The sequence below is a fragment of the Mytilus galloprovincialis genome, chromosome 14, assembly GCF_965363235.1.
Source record: "Mytilus galloprovincialis chromosome 14, xbMytGall1.hap1.1, whole genome shotgun sequence".
In the NCBI taxonomy this organism is placed as follows: Eukaryota; Metazoa; Mollusca; class Bivalvia; order Mytilida; family Mytilidae; genus Mytilus; species Mytilus galloprovincialis.
Genome location: NC_134851.1, coordinates 38,422,827 through 38,433,707, shown reverse-complemented (window position 1 = coordinate 38,433,707; position 10,881 = coordinate 38,422,827). Strand labels below are relative to the sequence as shown.

Below are 10,881 nucleotides of genomic sequence, written 5' to 3'. Positions count from 1 at the left end.
TCGTGTGTATTTTTTCTAGACATAATCTAAATTATCTAATTAACCATAGAGATGACCGCCAAAGATTGCCGACGATCATATGTAACCCGATATAAACATAAACATAAATAGAAGTAGAAAGCTTTCGCGACCACGTCACAGTGGATTTTTCTAGGTCTATTTATTTCGTATTACACGTTAAAATCATTGATTTACCTGTATACACATTGAAGTCTTTTTGTGGATCGAGTCAGTCAATCAATTGGTTCATCCATGTTTCACTTTTATTTTTTACATTTTGTTTCCTTCTAATAGCCGAATACATGCGTAAACTATCTCATGTTGAGGGGTTAAATTGAAGGTTACAATCAACCGAATTCAATATAGTCGATTTGCATGTTGTCTCGAAAGTTTGTAATTCATCAGGGGAGTTTCTTAACTTAATTATTTTGACAAAATCAAACAAAATTGGCTGTTGAAACTGAATTATTATTTAACTTTCATTAATGAATGAACCCCAATTTTATAATTTATTTATTGTTTTATAATGCAACTTTAAAAACGCTCTCGGGTAATAGATCAAGTATCTACAAATATTTTATATATATATATACATAATGTATTGTTTGTATGCATGCTTTGTAAATATTCTACTGTTATAAATTGTTATGGGAGAAGACTTTATAAGTTTGATTAACTTGTGTCTCATCCCTTTTGCACATTTACGCAAATAAAATATGTTTAAACTAAGTATCTACTTGATTTATGCTAGGCGGGTTTATTTGGCAGTTTCCCAAACAAAGACCAGTCCAGTACAGATAAGTGCGTTATCAATGGTTGTGGGATAGTTATAGTGAAACACACGAAGTCTTGTGATTTTATGTAAATAAAACGGAGATTAAAACGATAGATTGAAAGTGGTTATTCGACAAAATATCCTTTAACATTAATTTCCTTTCTGAAACAGCGTGAAGAATTTTCGATAAAGATTATACTTCAACAATTTACTAAATGCATATTGAATGTTATAAAAAGAAATACGTAATACATAGAAATCACAATCAGAATCTGACAGAATACCTTTCTATACATTGCTTTCTTGTATTGTCCTTTGGTTTTTTCTTTATTCTAAAGTAGGGGTTTTGATAAGAAAGGAGGGATGCGGGTTATTTTATTCATCACGTTTTTAAATATGTTTCATACAAAAAAAATGTCCGAAACTTTAAAGCTCTAAAACGTTTTGTCTGAAAACGGACTGTTATTTCAAACTTGATGATCATATTATCTTATTATAATAATATCAAAAAAGTAAAATAACTTAAGATTCAAAACGGAAAGTCCGTATTTAAATGGCAAAACCAAAATCTCAAAAACATAAAATGAATGGATAACAACTGTCATATTCCTGACTTGGTAACGGCATTTTATAATGTAGAAAATGGTGGGTTAAACCTGGTTTTACAACTAGCTAAACCTGTCACTTCTACGACAGTCGCATAAAACTATATCAATTTAAACAAAATTAAAATGAATCTTCATAACGTAAAATAGCCAATATTTTACACTCATTTCTCGTTTGAATTGATTTACATTTACTATTTAGGGACCTTTTATATCTGACTGTGAGGTATGGGTTTAACTCATTGTTGAAGGACGTATACAGTCTAGGGATTTTAATATTATTGAGAGATATTTTGATGTCCTGTTTTATCTCAGGTATACATTTAAATAAAATTCGTCCTAACAATGAGTACATAGTCCTAAATCTCAATGGATTTTGATATTATTTACATGGAAGTTTGTCAGTTTGTCAGTTGCAAATGTATTCTATTGCAGTTATATAGGGAAACAAAATACTTTTCAAACTTTATATATAAATGTCCGTCCCCGTGGTCATCTTGTAATGTGTGTTTGACAAAGGGGTTGCGGGTTAAGCCATGACAGTATTTTACTGACTTTGGAGACTTCGGAGTTTTAATCTTCGTGTCCAAAACGATTTTATTTTTATTTTAGCGTAATAGAATTATACAATTTTAACAACATGTTTACGACAGTAGTATAGTATGTATGAATAGAAATTAAATTAAATCGGATCTTATTGAATTGCAATAATTTAACAAATGGTATTTTAATTAAATAACATTGAATTCAATTTAATCAATAGTTTATTTCGTTTCATTACGCCTTTTGGACTGGTAATTAAGAACATGTAAGTCGGGTCATTATTAAACTTTAATTACACATTGTTTTTACTTTTTTATAGTAAGTAAGTAAGTTAGTAAGTAACTTACTTACTTACTTACTTACTTTATGCGTATAAGTAAGTGGGTAACGAATTTGAATTGTTTAAAAGTAAGTTAGTAAGTAAAACTTTATTTTGATTCGGCATATTGACAAACATTACAAACATAAGCTCTAATATTAAGTTTTTCACCGAATATAAAAGTATATGCAATAACAAATAAAACAAGGCATTCAGCATACAAATAAATAATAAAAATGCAGCACCACATTCAATTCTAGCATATACATGTTTCTTGCCAAATACCAAAACATATATATGAAGGTTAGCACTAAAACAGGAATAATTTTTAGAATTTGCAGGTTAATTTTTTTAAAATAATTCATAAGGTAAACATTTCTGAATCTTGTAATTGTTTTACATTTTGTCGGGATCAGGAACAATCTCCCATACAGACAGAGTTGTCGTCCTTTCCCCCTTAAGGAGGAAAGGACGACAACTCTGTCTGTATGGGATATTGGATCAGTAAAGGCTTATGTATCTCCATTAGAAACACATATATAATAATTTGTCATGTCCGGTCACGCTATGACACCTTTCATTTAATTGAAATGTATCGGATAATTTTATAAGCTGTTTGACTAAAAATCCCGTTTGAAATGTTTTTATGAATTAAATTTAAAAAAGAGTAGGATATCTAACAAGGTAAGTCACAAAAATTACAATAATCATCCGATAAAATTAATGATTAAATGTGTCTGTCGGGCATGGGTTCTTGGATTTCGACAGTAAACTGTAGATTCAGTAAACCATCGTAATTTGTGCATGGTACATGTACTTTAATTTGAGTTAAAAACTTCGCGGCGAATTATTTTTTTGGCGGTCTCCATTTTGCTGGTATTTTTATACAAGGGAAAATCCAAGTTTCACATACTTTCACGATGATTTGAATTCTCGTTATTATTTCCTTTTAAGTATTATAATATTTGAAAGTCGCGAAAAATAAGTTACGTCTTCATTTTGCTGGTATTTATACAAGGGAAAATCCAAGTTTTGCATACTTTCACGATGATTTGAATTCGCGTTATTATTTCTTTTTAAGTATTATAATATTTGAAAGTCGCGAAAAATAAGTTACGTACAGTGTGTATAATGTGATATTTTTCTGCATTTTAGTTTCTGAATTCATTCATAACATTTTTATAGATTCAAACAATTATTGTAAAATGAGTGCTTTACTATATTTTATAAGGAGTTTGTATGTATAAGATCAAAACAATTCAATTTCTAAAGTCACATGAAAAATGGTCTTTGTCACAACTATACGGTGCTATTTTTGAGGCAGGCATGTACTATATACTATATATAAACATAAAACATGGATTTCTACCAATTATCACATCAGAAAAGATTGTTAAGAGTAGCTTTCAACCGTTAACACTTGGTCTTTAATTTTGATTTTAAATGTTTTGCCATCTATCATATTATTCTATATTGCGCAATATTTAAACAAATCTTTTTTAGTGTAATAGGAAGGATACGATCTTCTTAATACGATTATGGGTAACAATTATGTAATATGTGTTGCTATAAATAGTTTATAAACACTGTAAATAATGTTAAAAAAAGGTGAAGCAACGAATTTGAATTGAATTGCGAAATCTTATGTTCATAAACCAACCATTTGAAGAGTTATATATATATAAAAGAAGATGTGATATGATTGCTAATGAGACAACTGTCCACAAGAGACCAAAATGACACAGACATTAACAACTATAGGTCACCGTATGAATAATGTTTGAATACTTCCGATTTTCACTTACCTTATTATTAAAGGGTATTTAATGGGCTTCTCCGCTATATTGTTTTTGTTTTTTTTTTAATTTTGAGCATGTGATGTCGCGGATGATCCCCGGTCGGATAAAACCATTTGAAGACTTGCAAATTGGCATTTGCTTCTGTATTGAAACTATTATGCGTCATTACAGCCAATTGCATAGAGTGTGTAGTTCAAGGTAATATCTTTGGTAAGCTTGCTTACTATTCCAACAGGTAACCAATCTATCTGCCCGCAGGATTAGGCTATTTCGAAAGGAGGGTAGTATTCCTTATATTATAATGGCTTCACGGTGTAGCTAGCAAGCAAGCAAACCAAGGATATTACCTTTAGCTACAAACGTAATGAACTCGGCTGTAAATGTAGGAGCAAACTAAGACTGGTCAACTCATATTTCACAAAATACTAGTACTGTGATCAGGTATGGTGCCATGTCTCCCCGTGCTGAAGGTTATCGTCACTTGTAAACTAAAACCTTTTAAATAGTACGGCTTAAAATGTCAGTTAAGTAAAAAGAAAAATATTCACATTATATCATCTCGTCGGGATATGAGTGTAGTTGTTGTCGCTGGACGCATAAAAATGATCCATCATCATCATACTTTTCAATTGAACAGCATTGACTATTGTCAAGTCAGAAATTATTGCGATTTTGTCATTTTAGACTAAAATGCGATTTTGAGTTTTGCGATATTGATAAAAATCCTGTTTAATTCGTATAAAAAAAATTCAAAATGCGAGTTTAAATTATTGCGACTGGAATCTTGTCCATTTTTCGCAATAATAAAAAACATCTGAACTTTCTGAATTTACAGTAATCAAAATACATCCAAGAAAGTCCCACTTTTCTTTTTTGTCTGTGTTTACTAAAAATGCATCTTAATTTGAGTTATGCTCCAAAAAAATATTGAGTATTGTCTGTTTACGCATGTATTACTTTTTACTATATGTAATTTCTTGCTGCTTGTTACTTTGATACGGAGATGGTACATTCATGTCTTAGCTTGTTATCTGAGCTATCCGGTATTTAAACAATACATATATATGGTAAAATTATAATATTTATTAGGGCACGTTCAATAAGGAGAATTTGCCTTACAATTTGTGACTACTGCCCCTCGATTGACTGATAGAAAAGACATATAAGAAAGACGATATGGTATGATTGCCAATCCGACAACAAATCTTCACAAGAGACCAAAATGACACAGAAATTAACAACTATAGGTCACCGTACGGCCTTCAACAATGAGCAAAGTTTATTCACAAAACAATACAAGTCAAGTTTGTCCACCAAACAATTAATACATAAGTAAAGACTGGGGAATACAAAACTTATCAACGACTGTTGGTGATATCATGTGTCCGGTAGGGTGACCAATTTCTATTCACGCTGTTTTAAAAATACATATATATTTTACTATGTTTTTAGACATATTTGTAATTTTTATAACATACAGAAAATAACCATCAACTTTTTTGCAGAACATAATGGGAAATTCTATTTTTATATCTAACGCTAGTACTCACAATTTGTACGTGAAAGTTGGTTGTGACATCGAATATCAGAAAGTTGCAAACAGAAAAATCGACGCTTTTGGTGGACTTGGAATCCATGTAAATAAAGAAACACAATGGAGTTCACCTGATAAATATGGTTACACACTAGTGAATAGATATACTTCTATGGAATTTTTTCCAGCTTCATCAAAAGGGGTCTGCTATGTAACGATAAAATTCGGACCAGATGACCAAAAGACTATTTGTAAAATTCATCCGCTACAAGTGAAACGTGGACTAATAATTGATAAATCCTGTCATGTACACAATGCAAAGAATAGAAAGAAATGGACTGATACGGATGGAATTTATCATAAACCAGACCCGAAAAACGAGACAACCTTAACATCTGACGATGATGAATATCAAAAACCTGTTGAAGTCACAAGGAAAGGCAGTCTAGCAATAGTGCTAAATAACATGCGTAATAATGACTAACTAAAGATATAAAATTGACATCAAAACTTCTTTCGTACTAGAACTCCCGGGTATTTGTTAATTCGTCGTAAATTACCACTGGAAAAAAATAGTATATACCTTTATATTTTAGAATTTATATCTTGAGAAAACACGCAGTTTGCAAAGAATTGCAAGTAGTTTTGTTTTTTAAGTGGAATTCAAAAGTCAGTATTTTAAGGAACAATTTCAGAAAAGTAATGCAGGTCTGACCAATGAATCAAATAAACCTATGCAACTTTGATTAGTTTTCTCGTTTGAATTGTTTTATGTTTGACTGTTTGTTTTATTGCGGTTGACATGAATATCAATAATGTGGTAATTTTTATAAATTTTCTGTTTACAAAACTTTGAATTTTTCGAAAAACTAAGGGTTTTCTTATCCCAGGCATAGCTTAGCCGTATTTGGCACAATATTTTGGAATTTTGGATCCTCTATGCTCATCAACTTTGTACTTGCTTGGCTTTATAAATATTTTGATATGAGCGTCACTGATGAGTCTTATGTAGACGAAACGCGCGTCTGGCGTACTAAATTATAATCCTGGTACCTTTGATAACTATTTATGGGTTATTAAGAGGAATGGGTTTAGCTAATTTTCGAAGGCCTACGTTATTTGATCTCTCGTGGCGAGTTTTCTCTTTATCAATCATACATCTTGTGTATATTTCGGAGTATAGTATGACATCCATTATCACTGAACAAGTATACAGTTTTGTTTAGGGGCCAGCTGAAGCGCGCCTCCGGTTGCGGGAGTTTCTCGTTACATTTAAGACCCATTGGTGCCCTTCGGCTGTTGTCTTCTCTTTGATCGGGTTGTTGTCTCTTTAACACATTCCCCATTTCAATTTTCAATTTTATTTACTTATTTTTACATTACCAATTGCTGCAGATTGAGAATACAAAGCAATATGAACTCTAATGTTGCAACTGTTACACATATCAGCATATGTCTCTGTACCATAAGGTTCTTATCAAATGATCACCGCGAGCTTACAACGGAACTTGAAGACGGTTGTTATTTGGCCATTTTATTGATTTTTCACGTCTTTTTAGATTTTACTGTTTTGGTACTATACATCCATAATACACGTGTTAACTTCTATGAGTTAGTGTAGTTCGAGACTGTTTGACGCCTAGTGGGATGAGTTGGACTTACGGGCGTAGTTAATACAGATTCACACACTTATTTGCATGTATAAGCTTCGGGGACTTTAAGTCACACGACTGCAAGAAGATTACGAGATTGCATCATCTTGTTCAAAGTGAAAGTACGTCGCCAAAAAATGGTAGGTTGGTGGAAGTTTTTGTTTGTACTGTAAGGGGGTTTTGAGGTAATTTATAGTTAAAATGAACGTATTCGTGGAGAAAAATTTACAAAAACTCGCATGAATCTATTGAGATTTAAAGGCAGAAACTTGCAGCCTATGTCTTAGTCACTATTTTAATGTTTTCTATATGAATAAACTCTCTGACGTCCCACGGCACCAGAAAGATTTGAACATGGACGTCGGATGTCAAAATGATTTCTACATGATTTTATGCTTATATAAAAAATCTGAACCTTTGAAAATGAGTATTGAACAAGAGAGCAGATTTATCTTTGATAATTAAGGAATTTCAACGTTTTATTTTACCCAGTAGCCAGTACTTCGATACTGACATTAAAATACGAATGTTGAGCTATTAAATATAAAAGAGAAGATGTGGTATGATTGACAATGAGACAACTCTCCACCAGAAATAAAATGACACAGAAATTAAGAACTATAGGTCACCGTACGGCCTTCAACAATGAACAAAGCCCATACGCTTAGTCAGCTATAAAAGGCCCCAAAATGACAAATGTAAAATAATTCAAACGAGAAAATTAACGGCCTAATAAATGCACAAAAACTGAACAAAAACTAATATGTAACACATCAACAAACGACAACAACTGAATAACAGGATCCTGACTTAGGACAGACACATACATACAGAAGGTGGCGGGGTTAAACATGTTAGTGGGATCCCAACCCTCCCATTAACCTGGGACAGTGGTGTAACAGTGCAACATAAGAACGAACTATAAAAATCAGTTGAAAAAGCATAACTCATTAGATGGATACAAATAGAAAAACATCTAACAAAAACAGTGTGGACGTGGCCGGGTACTTGTTTATTCAAACAACAAAAACATACCAAGTACAGGTCTGAGGGTACTTGCAGTGACTGACAGCTAGTTCAAAGCCACTAAAAACTTATTAAAAAATCATGCATCTAAAATATAAATAATCAATCAGTACACATCCAACATCCATTGGATTTAGTATGAAAAGACGTCATAAACAGTCAGAGAAAGACATGACCTTGTGCAATTCCAATATACAAGTATCGACAGATTGTAGATCCATGAATGTGTATATGTACAATACTATATAACAATAATATTTAGTTAGCTTTTAATTAACTGATAACAAACTCAATGCTAATGCCAATAAAAAAAACAATATTCAATGACCTAATTACAGTGTTGAATTGGTAACCTTTTTGAATAAGTTTATCTAAAGGATCTTTTCTAAATTTTGGGCACAATAAACAACATTTTACGTAATACTGAGGATGTGCTATTCCGTTTTAAATAAGTTTTCTACAGGTACAACCAAACTTCAAAACCAAATCTTTATATCTAAGGAGGAACTTAGTGAAGGTTTTAAGTAATTCGTGATAACGAAATCCCTGGCGTAATAATGTACCATTACTACATAGATTACGTTCGTTAAAATAAAAAAACGTCACAACAGACACTGGCATAGCGAACGAGTTGTGAAATATAAATATCGTAAGATGGTGCACAAGGAACACCTCTATCAAGAAAGGAAAAATTAACAATAGGAAACGAAAAATCGTCCCTTTTGTCGTAAATTTGGGTGCACAGATGCCGTGTAAAACCGAAATATCTCAATCTAAGAAACAATAGTTATTATTGTTTAATTTTGATTTATTTAAAGTAAGTTCCTTTGTGTAAATTTTGGCAGTATATTAGAAACTTCTTTATTATTTAACGAAAAAATATCATCAAGATAAGGGTAAGTATTGTTTATATTTTTCAATTAAATGCAATTTAGAAGGATCTTTACTAAGTTTGGTCATAAACTGTGATTCATAACAAAACAAAAACAAGTCTGCTATTAAAGGGGCGTAATTAGTGCCCATTGGAATACCAACAACCTGTCGATAAACTTAGGCCGTGTTCACATTGACCTAAACTCGAAGATGTGTTAGTGTAACTCACACGTAAACTAAACACAATTACGTCCCCATTGATAAAACTCAATGTTTACATATAGTGTAAATCATGTTTTGCCTACATGCAGTCGATAGTCAATGTAGGCCTTGTGTAGGTTAAGCGTACACAAAACTAGGCATTTAGAACATTAGTTTTACTATGCATATTTAAGGAAGAAACGATTTGTGAATAAAATTGATATTTATAATAATTATTAATAAAGTTTTATACCGAAATATTTGTCTAAACTTGATATATTTTAAAATTTGTAATAAAAAAAACCTTTAGGTAGCTTTATTAACCCCTTATCAAGACTCAAAGCATCATCATTTCCAAACACAATTTTTGGACAATCAATGCATTTGAATGGGGACATATAGTTGGACCCCCCTCTTTTGTCTTGGGTTTGGACCCCACTTTTTAAAATGGCTGCAATCGCCCCTGAAAAGGTCTTCCTGAATCGACTGGACATACTCGGAAATATTTGCCACTGGTCTTTACTCAATCAACGATTCACTCATAAATGCATTACTAAAAAAGTGTGAGGTAAATTGGAGTGTTTGTCTAGTATCTCAGATACATTAAAATACACTTAGAAATAATAAAAAAAAACATAACCCCCTCCCTTTGCTAAATACTCATTAGAGAAGAAATACCATTCGAACCAAACAGAAAAGATAGAAATGTAGTGATCCTTAATATCTCAATTCTTTTTCTTCGTCTATAAGCACGCAGTTGCAGCCTACGTTTTCTAATTCGTAGTCGAGACATATTTAATATCTTTAAACTACTGCAAATCATCAAAGTTGCTTTCATAAAGGAGGAACCTCTTAAGTTAAAAAAAGGGGGGGTTCTATTATTTTTTCTGAGTCAGAACTTTTTTCGTGCGAACGTTTTTATCCATTTTTTTCGATGCTAGCAATCAAATATTTTTTTTCAATATTTAAGACTATAATGAATGGATAAACTCCGGATACAGAATATTTGTTTTTCATCTGTATGACCAGATTTTTTTTTTAAATTGGGGGTCAGAATATTTTCAGGACCCCCCTTTTTTTGTAGTCAAATGGTCGTTCCCTAACTGCTAGACAAGTTGTCTGAAAATTTTGCATTCGGTTCTACGTAATGAACATTTAAATGACATATAGTTTAAAAGTGTGAACAATTCTTATGTACAGGTAACTAAACAAGGTGTATAGATGTGAACAAATTTAATGTGAAACCAGTGTACATTACATTAAACTAATTGTAAACATGTTTACTGTACATGGCGTTTGGTGTGAACACGGCCTTAGTTGCCGAAACGTACATAAATATTATCAAGGAGATAATCAACAGCTTCGATGATCTTCGATCTCATCACACCTCCAGTAAAATAAATAACTCCAAATTTCTTGCTTACGGAACAAAACAACAGAGATGCATTAGAACTTACTAGTATTTTAAGTAAAAGCTATTTATATCAGCTTAACATGAAGAGTCGAATTAAGGGAAACGCTTTCTTAGGCTTACGCTTTTTATGTGCAAAATGG

General features: G+C 32.0%; 1 long non-coding RNA gene across 1 annotated transcript; it reads left to right on the top strand.

Annotated features, from left to right (window-relative positions):
* Positions 1-2,743: 2,743 nt before the first annotated feature.
* LOC143058201 (uncharacterized) lies at positions 2,744-6,321 on the top strand. Its single transcript, XR_012972940.1, has 2 exons — positions 2,744-2,926; positions 5,547-6,321. It is a non-coding gene; the product is annotated as an uncharacterized LOC143058201 (long non-coding RNA).
* The last annotated feature ends 4,560 nt before the right edge of the window (positions 6,322-10,881 follow it).